Source organism: Bactrocera dorsalis, chromosome 2, assembly GCF_023373825.1.
Source record: "Bactrocera dorsalis isolate Fly_Bdor chromosome 2, ASM2337382v1, whole genome shotgun sequence".
In the NCBI taxonomy this organism is placed as follows: domain Eukaryota; kingdom Metazoa; phylum Arthropoda; class Insecta; order Diptera; family Tephritidae; genus Bactrocera; species Bactrocera dorsalis.
The window spans coordinates 70,354,557-70,375,958 of NC_064304.1; positions in this window are offsets into that span (position 1 = coordinate 70,354,557).

A 21,402-nucleotide genomic window follows, 5' to 3' on the forward strand; every position below is an offset into this window, starting at 1 on the left:
TTCCCAATTAAGGGACCGGACATTCCAGGTGCATGCCCTCAAATCATAGTCCTTATTTCGTTTGCCATGGTCGTCATCAAAAGGGGGGTCTCTCATCCGAGGCTGTGTTTGCTTTTTCATTGGGGGTGTTTTTTTACGTGGCGGGTCCCAAACCCAGCGCACAACCCTAAGTAGGGGATATTTCGCCTTCTCACTTTAGCTCGCCTTCAAACGGATGTTCTTAGGCTACCAGAGGATACTTGGTCAAAGACCGGAAGTCGTGAGCTGCTTGAGTCATATGTAAAAGAATCGTTTCTGGCCACTCCCAAGTGAATGGCGATCAGAGAACTTTCCTCACTTGCGTGAACTTCTACACATGACTCCATCCTACACATCAAAATATTTTCATATTTCACTAATATTCAACTTAATTTACCTGAATATCGTGGTTTCCTTCCATATTAATAACGAAATTTATTAAATTTATTAATTTCAAACACTTAAACGCCAATAATAAGAAAGTAAACAAATACAGCTGATAGAATAGCGAACTCAAGAAACATACCACGCAGTGTTCTATCAGTCATATTTTAATTTTGCATTAGAAACAACAGTGTTGGCATGACAGTCATAAAAAAATATGACAATATGACGATCTGACACACTATGACACCTTGTGAATACCCTAAATGTTTTAGTTTTATATAAAATCCTTCATGCGAGACCTTATCAAACGCTTGAGCTACATAAAGAAATATTGCTGGACAGTACTAGGAAGTAATTCTATTTACCTCCTTTATAAATATTTTATATATTTATATTTTGCCCGAAACCTGCATTGGTGCATTATAGTTATGTTATTTTTATGGAAGAAAAGAGAATAATACTAGCTTTTCAAAGCTTCAGGCAGGGTAAAAGGCTTACTGGTATGTAGACGCTTGCATTAAGTCTTTCCTGGATTTATCTATTATACTAAGATGATCAGCGATTTTTTTCATAATTTCTAAGCAATGTTCGTTAGCTTCATTATGATTTTTAGTGTAGTAGTAGATTCTTAGACTTGTAGAATATTTTTATTTTCAAAATTGAAGTTTTAATAGACAAGAGCGATTTATTAGCAATGTCGTGAAAAATTGCTTTTTGACAATTAGGCTGAAATACCTTCCCTAGCTGGTTTGCCAAGCAACTTGCTTTTTCTTTATCGCTTCGGGACCAGTTTCCACTTACGCCCCCTATGGCATCTAACGGTGGCTTATGCGCTTCTGGGCTCAATTTCTTTACCTTACACCTGAGCGCTTTTCTTAGTTCATCATTCAATTATAACTGAGTATGCGCAAAAGGAGAGTGATTTCCCATTCAAGTCCAGCATGCTTTTTTAGCTACTAAATTCTAAATTTCATCATTTTTTATTTTTCTTAAAACAGGCGGCTTCTTGTTTTTGTTAGCCGGTCCTAAGATAGCTGCTTTAGTTATTACATCACTAAATTTGCTTATACTTTACTCAATGTCTTTTTATAATTTTATTCTGTAATCAACATTTATGTGGAAACTGACATATGTATATTTTTAATTTTACTCGTAACTAGTTCGTTTTATCGAATGTTAGACCCATTATTGGTGATAAACTTTATTAGTACCGAAGAGTGATCGGAATAAGTATGTACATGTATTAGCATTTATAAGCGATCTACATACCTATATTTAATTAAACCAAAGTCATTAATTTCTTGAATTTGGTTTCGATTACTGAGCCAGTATGTCGGCTTAACAGGAGAAATCAAATTTATTTCGGCTATTTATAATGGTGTAATACAGTTTTCCTCCCCTCGGTTTGATTAGACGTGAGCCCCAATACATATTTTTTACATTAAAGTAGTCACCATCTAATTAAATCAAAATCCTAGTTCAGAGCGTGCGCGCACTGACTGGAATCAGTAGAGGGCATTCCTCGCTAACGAAGGAGCGGCTGGTCAGTTGTCTCCGAGTTCCTGGAGAATCAAGGCAAACAGTTTCGCGCGACGTGTTTCTGTGAGTGGTCCAAGCAGAAAATCCAGCGTTAGAGCAGGGGTACGCGATTAAATTCTGTGTGAAACTCGGTTAATTTGCGACAGAGACGTTTAAAACGATCAAGCAGGCTTACCCAGGTGTTACTTTAGCAAGAAGTGGTGTGTTTCGATGGCATCAGGACTTATAAAGGGCCGGGAAGAGTTCCTCATTGTATTTTTTGACATCAAAGGCACCGTTCACCATGAATTTGTTCTTCCTGGACAAATCGTCAACGCCAAGTTTTACGTGAAAGTCCTCAACAAGGGTCAAATAAGTACGAGAAGACATCACAGATAATTGGAAGTTGTACGATAACAAGGCCCCGGCTCACACCGCCTTTCTTGTTAACAGTTACCTAACCAAGGCCGGCATTCCAACGCTTACGCAGCCGCCCCACAACCCAGATGTGGCCCCCCTTTCCTTGCCTGAAAAGGGCGATGAAAGGTAAGCACTTTGAAACGACAGAGGGGATCCAAGCAGCATGCATCTGGGCTCTCAAGGCTATTCCGCAGAATGCCTTTCGTGGCGCCTTCAATGCTTGGAAATCGCACTGGCTGCGCTGTCGCCGAAGGAGCCTATTTTGAAAGTTTTAAAAGAATTGTAACGATTGGTTCAATAATTTGCCCTGTAAATTATAAATATAATTAAACGCAATCAATTAAAGGTTTGAGCAGACTGTAAGATTTACTTAAAGCAAAAATGCGACGAATCAAAAAAATATTTCGTGAACTGGAGGTGGTCCCATACCTTTATCATAGTTAGAACAGCAAATGAGTGAGTTATAGTCAATAGAGGAATCAATAAATGGAATGAATTGCACCTTATCGTTTGATGCAGCGACAAGCAGCATGTCGGAAGTAAATACAGACCCCACCAAACCAACTTCACAAAAAAGGTTGAACAAGAAGTCGAAATCCAAATTTTATTACACAACACTCGATTAAAGCGTTGAACGATATAAGTTTAATGTGAAACAAGTGAGGAAGGGCTAAGTTCGGGTGCAACTCTTGCAACTGGCAAGAATTAAAGCCAGGGAAATACCTAAAGATGTAAAATGTCAACCAAAGCATCGGAATCTAAGAAGTTTTATATATACATTTAATCGATGGGTAAATGAGCTTCTGCGCCCCCCCTCTAAATAAAACATAACTACACCCCACACATACACACCACATCCATACCACACTACACACATCAACTCAACACCCATCAACTGAACACATCAGCATCATGCGCACCATCCGTTTTTAGGATGGCACGTCTTTACGCTTTTATTTCTCAAACTGTACTGTGCTTCGCTTTGTCACCGAAGAACGGTTACACATACTTATTCTAACATATATACAATTTTCTCTGCTTACACGCTATGTATTTACTTATATGTATATCAACACAAGCATAATGTGCACACAGTCACGTTGGACAACACTGGTTTATTATCATACACATAGTACTTATTACTACACGTTTCATCCCATCCTCAATACCCCACACGCATGATGACACCACACATAATCAACAAAAGGGACCGACAGACGGCGCCAGCTCTCTTTTAGTTTCGGTCCGTACGCATACACATACGCTATCTTCCAACCGCTCAAGTGTCATCGTTTAAGTCTTTTTTTTATCGAAGTCATCAAAGGTGAGTGCCGGTAGCTTATTTCTATATCGTTTTATATAACCTATATAACTGGTACACTGGCCGACATAAGATTTGTTGGAAAAACGAAAGTCATTACTTGGGAGTAGGGTTAGTATCGACCCGATATTATCCATTTTTAGCACAAAGATACACTGTCATGATTAAACACGCTCTCCGAAATTCATTGAGATAACTCAAATATTGGCTAATATATCCAACATAAAGTCACCTGGAAGTTCGAAAATCTTTATATTGAGTATATGGGGGCTCAGAAAAGTAATGGCTCGATTCGACCAATCTTTAGCATACAATTTTCAGAGAAAGATTATCCCTGAATTTAAATAATATATCTAACACATTGGCGGATATTTGCAGTAAAAAGTCAACTATAGATAAATTATATTACGTTATATTTATTACTTATTAATTCATGTACGGGAGTTTGAAAGAATCAAATGAAATTTTAAATTGTGTTCCATGAGGATGACGAAAATAGGCAAAATCGGACAACAACCACACACTGTAACATAGGGATGTTAAAGAAATTATACGTACTTAGTTTAGTCAAAATCAGTTAGTCGGGTCCCGAGAAATGGGATTCCACCAAAGAGGGGGCGGTGCCACGTCCATCGTTCAAGTTTTACAACAGCTCCAATAAAGGTCTCTCATACCATCACTGTAGTAAAATTTAATGTCTCTGGCGTATTTAGTTATTGATTTACTGCGCTTTTAATGTTTTTTAACAATACCGTTACATGAGGAGTGAACGGGGTTATTCCCCGATTTCATCCATTTTCACACTGTCGGTAGATGTTCTTATAAGATTTGTGCTCAGCAAATTTCGTTGTAGTAGCTTTGATGGTTTAGGAGATATGTACATTAAACCTATTAGAGGGTGCGGCCAGCCACACTTTTTCAAAGTTTTTTACACACAGGTGCCCCTTGCTACTGCGATCCCATGTGCCAAATTTCAGTATGATATCTTAAGAAAGCTCTTAGTTACTGCACTTTATATGTTTTCGGTTAATGGCGACTTGTGGGTGTGGCAGTGGTACTATTACGCCCATCTACGAACACAAATTTTTACTGTACCAAGGAACCTGCACACTAAGTTTTATAGATTGTGTTGACTTATGTACCACCTTTTTTATTTTATATGCCACTACCGCACTCACCGTATATGTATCCAATTTGAATATACAAAAATACCCGGTTACAAGGAATCGCGTGCATATATAGTTGTGAGGGATGGTGTTAACGGGCAGAAGTGGGAAGGCTGATACTCACTTAGCCATCCTGGCCCCCCTAGGCAAATATTTAGCCTAGTAACCGAGGTGGCGTCCCTTTAAATATGTCGCAGTGTGGTAACCTGTGAGAGCGACAACACTGAGGAAATCGGATGCGAGGTGGCTCGTCCGGTAGCGACGTCGGCGTTGCTCGGGGTGATGGTTCGCGTCGCTGGTGTTGGGACAACCGCAGGAGAGGGAACATGAACAGCCTAACGGATGGTTGGCATTGGTGTTGTTGGCGCATCGATATCCATATTTATCTATAGAAGAGGTTATTGAAATTATATGTTTGTGAAATATATTGGTGAACTAATATTGCCACGTGGTGTGGCATGAGTGGGTCGTCATGTGGATCGACCCTTTATATTATTTTGTTGGTTTTAGTAAATTATTATTTGTAGTATATTTTGCGGTTTTTTCTCGGTTTACTGTTTACGGTTTATATTTCGGTTTTTTCGGCTGCTGGCAAAAAGCATAGTTTAACGACTGGCCTGGTTAGTGTTCCAGTTTGCGTGCGGAGATCGACTACGCGAATATGATCGTCGGAGCTGTAGTAAATGTTCTTTATGCGGCCAAGCTGACATTCGGTAGGGGGGAGACAATCGTCATTGATCAAGACACAATCTTCAAGCCGAGGCGCTTTTTCTGGTTTTTTTCACCGGTACCTTCTAAAGAGGTCCTTTAAATAATCTTTTTTCCATCGGCGACTGAATTCATGATAGAGAATTTTAATTCTTTCCAATCTGTTTAATAAGGAGAGCGTCTCCACGCCTGGCTAAGGTGTGGCCGAAAAGGGCGCTCCTTTAAGGAAATGGCTGGGAGGGAGGACAGTGAAGTCTGAGAAATCTTGCGAGAGAGATGCGAGAGGCCGTGAGACCCTAGTTAACAATACCGTGAATTCTTCATAATTGAATTTATAGTTGCCAGCTAGCTTCTTGAAAAGAGTTTTGAAGCTTTTTACAGCTGATTCCCATAAACTGCTCATATGAGGAGCGCTTGGGGGGATGAACTGCCAATTGATACCTAGCGGAGCGTATTTTTGACCAATGTCGGGTGAGACTTGTTTCATGAAATCTATAAACTGTTTTTCTGTAACTCGTTGTGCTCCGATAATGATTTTGCCATTATCGCTCATTATTTTTGATGCAAAACCACGTCGTCCGACGAAGCGAGCAAACGCCGCGAGAAAAGCCTCCGTCGTTAGATAAGTACACAGCTCAAGGAGTACTGCTTTTGTCGTGAAACAGACAAAGACAGCCATGTAGCTCTTCATTAGGGTGGGAGATCTTAGCATGGACGCCTTTATTAGCGTTATTTTGCCCAGCTAAATCGAAACCTGTGGTGGTGAAGGGCAGAGCGAAATCATAATAAGGGTTTGCATGACGTATGTTTGTTCTGTTCAGATGTGAACGATTGTGTTTTGAAAAAGCTTCTATTTAAATTGTTGTTGTTATTGACTTGGGGTCTACCGAAGCTTCTGTTTAGGTCGTGTTGAACTTTTTTAGTTCTGACTGCTTATCTACCCTTTCCGCATCTTCATATTGGGTAGTTAAGAAATCTTTCATTTGCTGCCACGTTGAGCAGTCTCTTCTTAATGAAAGCGATTGCTCCCATAAAAGTAATGATTTTTCTGGTAATGCTGCGGTGCATATGTCTACCAAAATAGGGTCCCAGTTGTCTGTGGGAACAAACCATTTGAAACAGTCGATTCTAGTTTTGTGAATTCTTTACTTGTTTCTTTTTGAAATTTCGGCTAGTTCATGAGTATCGTTACTTGCTTGTCGACCAATATTCTTTTGTTTTCATATCTTGCTTTCAGAGCTTCCCAAGCCAAATTGACATTATCGTCATTTAATGCGAACTGTTTTACTATTACGCCTGCTTGACCTTTTGTTTTGTATCGGAGATGATACAATTTTTGCGGTTGCGATAATTTTGGATGGTTTATATACACGGCAGTAAACATGTCCCGGAAGGACGGCCATTGTTCATAACCTCTCTGTATCGCATTGAGGTGAATGCGAGAACTTCCTTTTTGAGCTTGTATTTGTAGCAACTCTACTCTCGAATGGGGAGTAGGTGCGATTGATTTAATATGTTTTAGTTGATCTACGATCATAATTTTTGTGTCTTCATACTGGTCTAAGCAGTTTTCAAATTTGGCGTAAGCAGAATATTTAAAGATTTCTGGTAGATCTGAATCGTCAGTATCTACAACTGCATCATATGCAGCTTGGAGACGTGTCCAAAAATGTTCAATTGTTTGGCTTTATATTTCTAGCGCCGATTCAGAATTGTCTTGAATCGGCGAAGAAGCAAATCTAGTGCAGTATTTTATTAGACAGTCACCCTCAGAAATGAATTTAGAGTATGATATGTCTTTTCCCCTCTTTTGTTTTGTAGCGTCTTGCTTAGAGCGTGTAGCTTCTGCGGATGTACATGTACACTTATCGTCAGAAATCATTTTTGGAATTTTCAAGAATTGAGATGTTTTAGATTCTCTTGAATCTATATCTTATTGCTCGCCGTTGTATTTTTTGTGATGGCGTTTATGTTTATTATTATTATTATATTTTTTAAGGTATTGCGAGTATTTTTTATCTTCCGAATTTATTGGTATGCCTTCGTACATATGTGACGAAATTGGTCAATACCTTTTGTAGATAAGTTTTTATGTGCAGGTTCTGATGCTTTAGTGTAAAGTGCACTTCTCTTTTATTCGGGAATCTGTTTGCCTATTAAATTAAATAATATATTGGTTGTTAAAAAAATCTTGAGGAATTTTTATTGAATCAATTCGTGTGGCACCCATACATCGAGCTTCTTAGTGACTCCAAGCTTCTTCAAATGGTTTATAACGGTTTGATGACTACTATGTCGGTCTCTTTCGACCAATTCAGCGATTTTATCGCAATTTTCGACGACAGGCCTTCCGGAGCGTGGCGCATCTTCGACCACCTCTACACTAGAACGAAAACGTTGAAACCATCGTTGTGCGGTGGAAATGGAAACTGTATCGGGTCCATTAACTGCACAAATTTTATTGGCGGCTTGAGATGCATTTTTGCCTTTATCGTAGTAGTACTGTAAAACATGCCGTATTTTCTCTTTATTTTGCTTCATGTTTGCGTTGCTATAACACACAAACGACTTAAAAGAAACGACAATCCATCAAACACGTGTTAGCGCGTGAAATGAGCTTTCCGAAAAGGTATAGCATGACCCGATGCAACGAATAAAACTAGAACTACGCGCTTTCAGCGCCAACTAGCGCAAATACCGCAAGGCTTTTTTGACAACCTAATATATGGTTTAAGTATATAAACCTGTATTCCTTTAGAAGAAAAAGTTTTTATAATTGCCGCACAGTTTATTTTTGCGAAATATTGCAATAACTTTCCTTTTCATTTAAAGTTTTTATTCTTATGTTTAATCGTTTGGGGGGGGAGACTTCTTTAGAAGCTTCAAAAAAGCGATATTTTTTGTTTTGCTTGAAACTCTTTAAAAATAATCTAAGAATATGTCCCCAAAGTTTTAAATGGGAATTCGAAATATTTTCGAAGCTAGAAGGGAAATAGTGACCGAGCTTCTAGAAGATATACTTGTATGAGCAATTGCGCAAAAAGCGAAAACTTTGACGCGCGATTTCTCGGTTGTTCATTTTTACAATTTTGCTAAATTGGCGCTCAGGATAGAAAAAAAATTTAACCCTTAGACGGGCAAAACAGAAATAAAAGGGTTCTTGTTTTGGTAATTTTAGTTTTAAGATGACTTTAGTGTGGTGAATTTATATTTGAAAACCATTTTCAAAAATTTTCATTGGTTGGGACGCCAGGTGCAAAAAATTAAAGACCGTCTGTAAACGGTCCGAAACACGTGTTAATCTGCGCTACGAACATCAAAAATATTGCAAAAACAAATATAGCGGTTAATCTTGCCGATTTATGCTGAGAAGAGAAGTAAGAGAGCGAAAATAGGTGGAAAAGTGCCAACGTGCAAAATTGAGTTTATGCGGTTATTTTTCGTTTTTACTTTAAGTCTCTTCGAATTCATCTCTATCATCATTGTTTTTGCTTAGAATTCATTAAGAATTAAACAATAAAAGTAATACAAAACAGATTTTTGGATTTGCTTGTGTGATTATAATTTTATGGGTGACGAAAGTCTGCGGCATGAACATGCACTCAATTTTGCTCGCCACTGTACATGATTAGCATACCAAGTAGCATTATTTTTCAACATCAAGGCCTGTTCAATATCCAGTCAAGTAACAGTTGGTGCAACACATACAGCAACGACTGGAAAATTATCAATGACTAACATGCTCCAAATGTCAGCCAACACATTGCCCGCACTTTCGAAGTTTCGTTTTTCTTGGGTATTTGGGTATTTTTCTATATAAATTGCATCTAAATGAAAATCCTTAAAATGTTGTAAAGCTGAAACTATAACGCGGGAGACAATTTTGTAACTTTGAATAAAATTATAATATAAAATCAAATAAAGTACGATTCGCAGAAGAGCCCCAATGTTAACAAATTTATTGTAACGAACCCTGGACACGGCGAGTATACCTCAGCAAGTTAACAGAAGCAGGGGTAGCAAAAAGCTTCGTTACAATTGGCGCCCGTGCAAGGACTCTGCGGATTTTATAACATCAGGAAGACGAAGATGAGTGTCCAAGGAGGAACTAATCTTCTTCGCGCAGAGTCTGAGAGTTGATCACATAGGCTCCAAGCAGGAGATTCGTAAGCGTAAGACTACACTGACAGCCAAGGCGCACTAATACACCGAAATACAGGAAACAATTTTTAAAATGGAAGCAGCATACAAAACAAGTGAGATCGCTTCACGAGACGTAGGCGATCAGAAGACAACATTCCCACCAGATCAAGACAGAGGGACCACCAGTGAGCAAGTCACATCAACAGAACCACATAGTCACATTCGCACCCGTGAAAGACGATGGTGGGCGAGACCAATTAGCGTGCGTTGAGCGACTGGAAGAGCTCTTCGAAGTATACATAGTAAACGTTGACATCATTCCAAGAACCATTGGGAGAGTTGAACTACTTTCAAATAGGACTCTCTGCGATTTTTCTTACCATTACGTTACTTCGAACGCCTCGAAGATAACACACGGCAACGAAGACAACACGTGCGAAAAAAATACAAGAACTACGTTCTGGCTATGCAGAGTTTAATGAGACACGCTGGGTATAATCGGGAGGAGCGACTGGAAAAGAATTTTCGAAATAGCCAAACCGATTATCTGTTCTACATTCGGCGGCAAGATTTCGAGACGCTGGCCGAACTCATCACACTAGTATAAGAGTACGAAGGGATGTATGAGAACAACGACGAGCAATAGAGCTACCTCGACGCGAGATGACGGGACACTTTATAGGTGACCACGAGGCGAGAAATGGAAGTGGGCCGCCACCACGTTCACCACAACATCACGACAAGGCGCGGCGGACCCACGGAGCGCCGGACCACCAATAATTATGCATGAGGAATGCGGGCGGCTATACGCCCTAATCACGCTTGGCGGAAGCCGTCTTTGATACTGGCGCCTCGAAAAGTTTCATATCATCAGGAGTATCAGAACGTATGGACACAATCGGGAGTGGTAAGAAGGTGACCATAGCTACCGAAATACAAATGGCTGATGACACCACCAGTAAGATTTTCGACACCGTGGAGACCAACATTCAACTCGAGCAGACATCGCTAAAGGCAATGTTACATGTCATGCCCGGAGTGATCGATGACGCCATACTCAGATTGTATGCACTGGCGAACGGGGAAGTTATAGTATCCTGCGGATGTCATCAAGTAGAGCTGAAAGCGTCCGATGCTCAGCAATCAACGGCCTCCCGTACCATGTCATCGGAAGCCGTATGCTGCGGAACTCTAATTGCGCCAGACACACGCCTGCTAAAGTTCAGGATGAAGAGAAAAAGAAAACGTTAGCCTAAGTGCAGGAGGATCAATCGACCAGGCCCGCACACGCGACTTGGTAGAGAGGAACTTCGAAAATTCGAAAGCATTAGTGGAGTGACGAACGTGGCGGAGCATACAATCACTATGACCGACGACCGGCCTATCAGGCAACGACATTTTCCAAGAAACCCAGCGATGCAGGCCATTATCAACGCTGAGATCGACAAGCTGCTGTCACAGCCCACATAGCCTGCCGATTGTATTAGCTTGGAAGAAGAACGGTAAGTGGCGTGTATGTGTAGATTATCGGCCCGATCAACGACTGATCTGTACCCGACGCATACCCCTTACCTACCATACAACACAAACTAGACAAGTTACGAAGAGCAAGGTATATTAGTAGTCTGAACCTCAAGAGCGGCTACTGGCAGATACCTTCAGAGCAAGGCAGCCGCCCATATACAGTTTTCACCGTACCTGGGCGTGGCCTATTCCAATGGCGAGTCTTGCCATTCGGCTTACATTAGGCACTTGCGACGTTCCAGAGGGTACTCAACAAGGTCATATACCTTGAGATGGAACCGCATGCCTTCGCCTACCTTGACGACATAATGGTCATAGGCTCTACATTCGAGGAATACATACAAAGTTTACGAATGGTATTGCAGAGACTACAGCAGAACAATCTTCGAATTAACACTGAGAAATGCGAGTTTTTCTAGAAGGAATTCCGATATTTAAGTTATGTAATCAGTGAGAAAGGCATCCACGCCAACCCCGAGAAAATTGCAGCAATGCAGGAGCTGAAAGTGAAAGAAGTACGTCAATATCTTAGCTTAGCCCAGTAGTAGTAAAATACGGGTTCTAGATCACTTTTTGTATGGAGAAAATGGCGCAACCGCAAAAACAGCAAATTGGCACGTGGTACAAAACCGCAAAACCGCAAAACCACAAAACCGCAAAAACCGCAAATTGGCACGTGGTACAAAACCGCAAAACCGCAAAACCACAAAACCGCAAAACCACAATTGGCACGTGGCACAAAACCGTGTTGTGTGTGTGTGTGTGTGTGTGTGTGTGTGTGTGTATGTAGCGTGTGAGAATTTTATGAAATCACAGACACATATAGTATGTATATATGTATATATATATATATATTTTTTTTGTTTTTTGCTTATGGAAAATTTTGCTTTTGGAAGATAAGACATTTTTAACCACAAGAGTATAATTTTGCTTTTGGAAATGTATAAAACTGCTTATAATTTTATGTTTACATTTTGTTTTTACTAATTTTTCGAACACAATCCCCAAGGGTTTTACTTAAAATGCCTAGTTCAGCATTTAATTTGTTTTGTGAGGAAGATGTTTTTGTTATTCTGGATTATATTACTCCGGAGGAAGTTGGAGTTTTATCTCCATTCTTAGATAGTCGATATTCGTACAGTGAACAAGCGCGAAATAACATCATTCGTACACATTGGAATAGTAATGATACTAGGGCATCAGAACTGAAAATACTGTGCGAGTACTTCATACTTCAACTCCTTAAGGAGCGAATGGAATATAGCTTTCGAATAGAAACCAGCGCAGCTCTCAGGAAATTCGAAAAGGAAAGATCATATGGCGAATTCGTGGTCGATGCATTAGCATTTAAGGGAGACGCCGGTTGTGCTACATATGGGACACAATTTCGAATCTCTGTAAATTTCGATAAATTGAAGATAATAAAAGAAAAAATATTGTTTTAATTGCTTGTTTTATGTTTATTTCAAATTTAAAACATTTGTACACTTATAAATAAAACATTTGTTTTGTCTAAATTTAATGAATGCATATAAACTTTTTTTCACGTGCTTAATGTGGGTAAATCTACCAACATCTTTATATGCATATACAAGTCCTAACAACTCACTTAGAAGTTTATCTTCACGGATCCATTCAACATCACACCAAATACTATTGTTTTTTATTGAAGTTTGATTGTCTTCCAAATAAATATCATCCCCCTTAGAAAATTCATCATCAAACCATTGATGTATTAAAAATTTTAATTTCTGAATATCCCCATCATTTTTGAAATTGACTTCAAATGAGGGGACGTTTCCACTCTTACTATTTAAATCAATTTTTCCTACATTTAGTAAACCCTTTGTGTTTAAAACTTCAGTTATAGGAACAGCTGCTGCTAATTTTGGTTCACAAACATCAATACAATTATTTACATTTCCTGGAATAGCTCTTGATTGAGTGGCTTTTTGTTCAGATCGCTCAGGTTGTATTAACTTTGTACGTCGTTGTCTCTTACGTTTATTTGGTATCTGAGTTTTCCCTTCGATGGTACCTTGTTGGGATTTGACGGGCTCTCCTAGTTCTTGAAGCTGCTTGTAAACTCCTTCTTCGTTTAAATTTTGTAGGATCTTATCAAATTCGTCTTGATTAAACTCAAAATTAATTATTTGTTGGTCGTTCTCAAAGATTGAATCCATAATTCTCCACGTTGATGTGTGTCTCCCGTAAATATTTCAGTACAATTGGATTATTAAAAGTAAAATTCATATTTATATCTTTTTAAAATTTGGTTTCTTTATCATTTTGAAAATGTGTTTTCTTTATCACACATTTGTTTTCTACCACCTTGACTCATTAAACATGACAGCATATAAATTATAAATTTTTTTCAATGTTTTATATCGGGAATAGAGTGAAATACAATTACATATATCTACGATTTCCTTGTATGAGTTATCCGCAAAAGGACAATTTTTCTTATGTAAACCATTCGGTGAATATATAAATGGCTCGGATAAACATGGTCGCAATTCATTTAACATGGAATAAAAAAATATTTGATGCTCATTATCAATTAAGTCGTTATATTTTCTTAAAAAGTTTTCTAAATTTTTCGGGAAAGACATTTTATTTTATTTTTTGTGCCTTTTAATAGTAGTGTCTCCTTAATACTAAATTATAAAATATGTTCCCATACTAGAAAAAGTGTGCAACTTGCAGTTTGTAGAACTATAAAACCGCAAAATATTTACTAATAGACAGAACTATAAAACCACAAAATATTTACTGATAGACAGAACTATAAAACCGCAAAATATTTACTAATAGACAGAACTATAAAACCGCAAAATATTTACTGATAGACACTTTCATATATATATATGATAAGACTACTTGTCTCAATGAATATAAATTAGACACCTTTTCAGTGAAAACATTTAGTGACTTTTGTGAAGTGACTCTTGTTTCCCGTGCGATATAAAAATTTTAAATAGCAACACCAACCACTCAGTAAAAGGTAATATAGTGAAAAAATAAGATAATATATTTATACAACGCCTTTTCTAATGTATCGATTTTTTATAGATTTAAATTGTTTAAAGCAACTCTTGTTCCATGTAAGGATCTAAAATTAATCCTAATTTTCAATCACCTACTTTGTCCACTTAAGGATATAAATTAAGTATAAATTATGAATCGAGCTCTTAAAGACTTGAAATCAGTTTCAAGAGAAAGAGTCCGAAAACCAATACTGAAGGTAATTGATTTACCAATTCATAAAAAATTCAAAATAATAAAAGCTATTAGGGTGAAGACAAAGTTTGGAGAGAAGGTGATGATAGAACTAGATGATAGTGTTCTTTTTCTTCCGCATTCCTACAACGCTTTAGAGGATTCAACTATTGATGCGTTAAATAGTAATACATTTTATATAGAACTAGTTAAACCTTGTGAAAAATTTATTTCCCCATCATTTGAATTTCATACAGAATAAAAAAAAAAAAATTAAAATGTATCCGTGTAGTTTTTGTGAAAAGAGTTATACTCACAAAAGGAGTTTAGAAAAGCATATTACAATAAAACATCAAGAATCAAAAAAAGAAAAAACTTTTTGTGAGCAATGTAAAATTCAAGTAAAAGAAAATTTATGGCTAGCACATGTGAGACATGTGAGCACAAGAATTGTATGTTTAGTGTAAATAGTAATAATAATAATATTAAATGTATTAATAGTATGTTTACTAATCGTATTGAAACATACGTTTTGGAAAACAATCAACCCAATGATTTAATTGTTGAAAGTTTTTTTGAAAAACGTCTAAGTGAATTATCTGAGCTTTTACAGAAATCTATAGAGAAGCATGAAAGCATAAAATTTAACTTTGAACTATTTTGTAAATATATTCAATTAAAAGAAAATATTGAAGAATTTGCTATAATGTCACATCAAACTGTAATGACTGAAGCATTTATGGAGAACAATAATGTTATTGATATAATTAAAGAAAAATTTGCTAAATTGATTGAAAAAATGAACACATTTCAAGAACGAGATAGTGGTTGGAGTCTAAGTGAAATTATTCATCTAGAAGTAAACATAAATAAATATCAACCAATTAGAGGATCGTTATATATACCACTACCAAAAATAATTGCAGATAAAAAAGCATGTATAAATATTGTTAACAATGATGTATATTGCTTTAAGTGGGCCATAGTTTCATCTCTTTACCAACCCTCAATAAATAGACAAAGGTGTTCTTCATATAACATAAGAAATATTCAAGATTCCATTATAACTTTAAATAATGGTAAAGTAGTAAATTTTAAAAATTTAAATTTTCCATTACAAATAAAGGATATTAAAATATTTGAAGCAAATAATCCAAATATTAGTGTAAATGTGTTTGGTATAGAAGACAATTTGTTAGTAGGACCCTTTTATTTAACGAAAGAAGAAAAATCACATCATGTTAATCTTATTTCTTTATATAGTGATGATTTCAATGAAAGTCATTATGTTTGGATACAAAATTTAAGTAGATTACTTAGTTCTCAAGTTACAAGAGTTAAGCATAAATTATATTTTTGTAATTCATGTCTAATACATTTTTATGAGGAAGAAAAATTAGCTATCCATAAAATGCATTGTAGAAAAATTGTGACACGGATGCCTTCACCTGAAAAAAAAAATATTAAAATTTGAAAATTTCAAAAAACAAATAGATGTACCATTTACTATATATGCAGATTTCGAATGTATTTTAAAACCAATAGATATTCAAAATTCTAGTAGGACTCAATGTGTGCAAGAGCATATTCCTTATGCTTATTGTTATTTTATTAAGTGCTCATATAATAATCATCTTAATCGTTTCAAAATATATAGCGGTGTTGATGCTCCAAAACATTATTTTTAAAATATTTTCGATGACGTTATCGCTATTTATCACCAGTTTTTGAATAAAGCAGTTGAAATGCATCCATTAACTGTCGACCAACTTAGACGTCAAAAAGAGGATATAGTTTGTCATATTTGTGGAATGGAACTTTTATTAAGTGATAGGGTAGCAGACCATTGTCATTTAACTGGTGAATATAAAGGTCCGGCACATAAAAAATGTAATTTGGAATATCAAATAGCAAATTTTATTCCAATATTTTTTCATAATTTATCGAAATATGATTGCCATCTATTTATTAAAGAATTGTCATCTGTTAAGGGAGATATAAATATTATTCCCTTAAACAAAGAGTTGTACATTTCGATATCAAAGAGAATATATATTAATGATAAAGATACAATTGAACTTAGGTTTTTAGATTCTTTCCGATTCATGCCTTCTAGTTTAGACAGTTTAGCTAAGAATTTAAATAATAATGATTTAGAAATTACAAAGACTTTTTTCCCTAACGATCACCATTTTGATTTAATGAAACGTAAAGGTATTTTCCCATATGACTACTTAGATTCAGAAACATGTCTCAACGAAACACAATTACCTGCTCGTTCACATTTCTTTAATAAATTATCAAATGAATCATGTAGTATCGAAGATTATCAATATGCTCAAAATGTTTGGACAACATTCAATTGTTCCAATTTATTAGATTATTTATTATTATATCTAAAAGTAGATGTGCTACTCCTCAGTGACATTTTTGAAAATTTTAGAAAATTATGTAAAGGAATTTATCGACTAGATCCATGCCAATATTATACATCTCCAGGATTATCTTGGGATGCAATGCTCAAAATAACTAGAACAGAATTAGAATTGTTTACTGATGAAAACATGCATAATTTTATTTTGTCCGGTATTAGGGGAGGTATTGTTCAATGTTGTAAACGGCATTCAGTTGCTAACAATAAATATTTAAGTGATTACGATGCGACTAAGCCTTCAAATTTTATAATTTATTTAAAGGGTGATTTTTTAAGAGCTTGATAACTTTTTTTTTAAAAATTTGCAAAATCTCATCGGTTCTTTATTTGAAACGTTAGATTGGTTCATGACATTTACTTTTTGATTTCATTTAAATGTTGACCGCGGCTGCGTCTTAGGTGGTCCATTCGGAAAGTCCAATTTTAGGCAACTTTTTCGAGCATTTCGGCCGGAATAGCCCGAATTTCTTCGGAAATGTTGTCTTCCAAAGCTGGAATAGTTGCTGGCTTATTTCTGTAGACTTTAGACTTGACGTAGCCCCACAAAAAATAGTCTAAAGGCGTTAAATCGCATGATCTTGGTGGCCAACTTACGGGTCCATTTCTTGAGATGAATTGTTGTCCGAAGTTTTCCCTCAAAATGGCCATAGAATCGCGAGCTGTGTGGCATGTAGCGCCATCTTGTTGAAACCACATGTCAACCAAGTTCAGTTCTTCCATTTTTGGCAACAAAAAGTTTGTTAGCATCGAACGATAGCGATCGCCATTCACCGTAACGTTGCGTCCAACAGCATCTTTGAAAAAATACGGTCCAATGATTCCACCAGCGTACAAACCACACCAAACAGTGCATTTTTCGGGATGCATGGGCAGTTCTTGAACGGCTTCTGGTTGCTCTTCACCCCAAATGCGGCAATTTTGCTTATTTACGTAGCCATTCAACCAGAAATGAGCCTCATCGCTGAACAAAACACGCGCGCGAAACACATTTCGAACCGAACACTGATTTTGGTAATAAAATTCAATGATTTGCAAGCGTTGCTCGTTAGTAAGTCTATTCATGATGAAATGTCAAAGCATACTGAGCATCTTTCTCTTTGACACCATGTCTGAAATCCCACGTGATCTGTCAAATACTAATGCATGAAAATCCTAACCTCAAAAAAATCACCCGTTAGATGTTAATAATTTATATGGTTATGCTATGTCACACAATCTTCCTCATAGCAATTTTGAATGGGTTGAAAACGTAGATGATTTTAATGTTTTTAGTATACCAGAAGATTCTTTAGTTGGTTACATATTAGAAGTAGATTTAGATTATCCTATAACCACTCACAATATTCATAATGACTTCCCATTGTGTTTCGAAAATAAAAAAATTGGATCAATGAAAAATTCAAAGTTGATTGGTGATTTGGGAAATAAGGTAAAATATATAATTCATTATAAAAGATTACAACAGTGTATTAAACATGGTCTTGTATTGAAGAAAATTCATAGAATTCTACAATTTAATCAATCGGATTGGTTAAAAAAATATATTGATTTAAATAATTATCATAGAACATTAGCAGCAAATAAGTTTGAAGAAAATTTTTTTAAATTATTAAATAATGCGGTGTATGGGAAAACTATGGAAAATGTAAATAAAAGAGTAGATGTTAAATTAGTACAAAATTGGGAAAATACTAATATTGGTGGAAGAGGCAGGAAAAGATTAGGTGCTAGAGCCTTAATAGCTAAACCCAATTTCCATAGTCTGAGCAAATTTTCTGATAATTTATTAGCGATTCAATTGAAACAAGTATCAGTTCTGTACAACAAACCGATATATATTGGTTTTCCGTTTTAGAACTTTCTAAATTTAAAATGTATAGTTTCCATTATGATTATATCAAAGAGAAATATAAAAATAATATTACCTTGAATTATATGGATACTGATTCATTCATTTATGATATTCAAACTGATGACTTTTATAATGATATTCGTAATGATATTTCAAAATTTTTTGATACTTCTTCATATCCAATAGAAAATATTTTTAATTTTCCTCGATTGAATAAGAAGGTTTTAGGTATGATGAAGGATGAATGTAATGGAAAGTTGATAAAAGAATTTGTTGGGTTAAGAGCAAAAATTTATTCATTTAGAATTGATAATGATGTAAATGAAACTAAGAAAATTAAGGGAATAAAAAAGTGTGTAACTTCTACATTGAGCTTAAATGATTTTAAAAAATGTCTGTTAGAAAATAAAGTTTATAATGCGTCAATGTATACATTTAGATCTAAGCTGCATACGATTTATACCCAAAATATTTGTAAAGTAGCTCTAAGCAATGTAGATGATAAGCGAATTGTACGGGAAAATCATATTGATACTTATGCTTATGGTCATTTCAAAACATTATAATATTATTTTATTATTGTAATACAAAAAAACAATTTATATTTTATATTACTTATTTTTATTAAATAAAAATTTTAAACATAATTGCCCACATATTACTGTGTTATATTTTTGTTTCTGCTCATAATTGTAATATATTGGTGGCTTCAGGTAATTGATTAGTTCTATCGGTGGCTGTAAATTACCAAAACTATCAAAATATTCTTTATAATTTTTGCTTTTATAGTATGCTACCCAATGAGTTCCAGGACCATCAGCATCATCTAAATTAAGAATTCCACATTCTTGAGATTTTGGTTTCTTCGGTAATGAGTTTCGCATAAAAATTCCTCTAAAATTTTTAAGATGTTTACCATATTTCATTAAATCTACGTCTGTTAATGGTCTTTTGGGTAGCTTTTTTACTAGTTTTTTGGATAGGGTCGTAAATATAACCCATATCCTCTTTTATAAGGCTTGAGGAATAAACCCTTCCCCATAGCGATTGATTCCATATATCTATTATGACGGCTAGCCTCGGCCAATTGCTCCTTTCCATTCCTAATATCATTTAATACTTTGGCTATGGCTGATCCACCAGATGCTATACCACCAAGTGCGCCTAACGCTGTTAAAATAGGAAGCAGTGGTAAAATCCCACCACTTTTTGGGACTGGAATTATTCTCGGTATGTTAACTTTTTTATTTTTAAAGCTAGACTTTATAGCATTCTGAGAAATGTTACAAGCCTCATTAAATGACTGTGGCTTCTTTTTGTTAAGCATGTTAATACCATTTTTAACTGCCCTCAAAAATATTTTGTTTGATGACACTTTACGGGGTTTCATCTTTTTACGTTTTTTACATTTAGATGTATTTATTTTCTTATTTTTAATACCCATTCCAAATTTGAGTTTTCCCTTCATTGCATTTGTTACGAGCCAAGCGTTTACTCGTTCTTTGAAATCACTACCTTAGATGTAACACGTTGCCAGGCTTTTTCAGATAAAACTTTATCAGCTTGATGTCTGATATTTATATCTTTCGCTTGTGAATATGTAATATCGTGTTCTCTGCAGGCTGCATCTAAAAGATTTATACCTTTATCTCCTCTTTCTAACCGCTGTCGGAGTTTTGTTCCCGGTCCACAAAATTGATATCCGGGTAAATGAAGTTCAATAGGTAAAGAATTAATCAAACTATTTACAAGACCCTCCCCATTCTTTTTATGTATTAGTCCCATTGAGTGAGTTATAATTAAATGAGATCATTATTATAAAAGCAATGGTTTATATCGCTATAGGTCTAGTGAACAAAATGAAAGTTGTTAAACAACGTCTTCAACTCAAGGTTAACAACGCTGACAATTATATAAATGTTAAAAATGTTAGTAGACATAGTTCCCTTTTACCAAATTCCATACGAGCGCTGATTGTGGGACCATCAAATTGTGGAAAAACTAATGTTATGCTCAGTTTAATTGAAAGTCCTAACGGGCTTAATTTCCGAAATATATACATTTATTCAAAATCATTATATCAACCGAAATATATCTATCTAAAAAGGCTTATAGAACCGATAAAAGGAATAAATCTTTATACATTTAGTGAAAACATTGATGTTATCAAGCCCACTGAAGCCAAACCGGACTCTATTTTTATATTCGATGATGTAATATGTGGAAAACAAAGTACAATACGAGATTATTTTTGTATGGGTCGTCATAAAAATATTGATTCCTTTTATTTATGTCAAACTTATACAAAAATTCCTAAACACTTAATTCGTGATAATGCAAACATGATTATTGTATTCAAACAAGATGAAATGAATCTTAAACATATCTATAATGATCATGTTATTGGGGATATGTTATACAAGACATTTTTAAAAATGTGCGCTGAGTCTTGGATAAATAAATACGGCTTTGTTGTTATAAGTAAAGATGATCCTATAAACAAGGGTCGCTATCGAAGAGGATTTGACAATTTTATACAAATATAAAACATCTATAAAAAGCATACACCACACCAGATCCTTATCAGATACTCAGCTGATAGGTAACAGATTTTTATCTCATTCGCTAAAGATCATGTCCAATAATCAAATGACTATATTAGCAAATCTTGCTAAGACCAGAAAAGTATTAA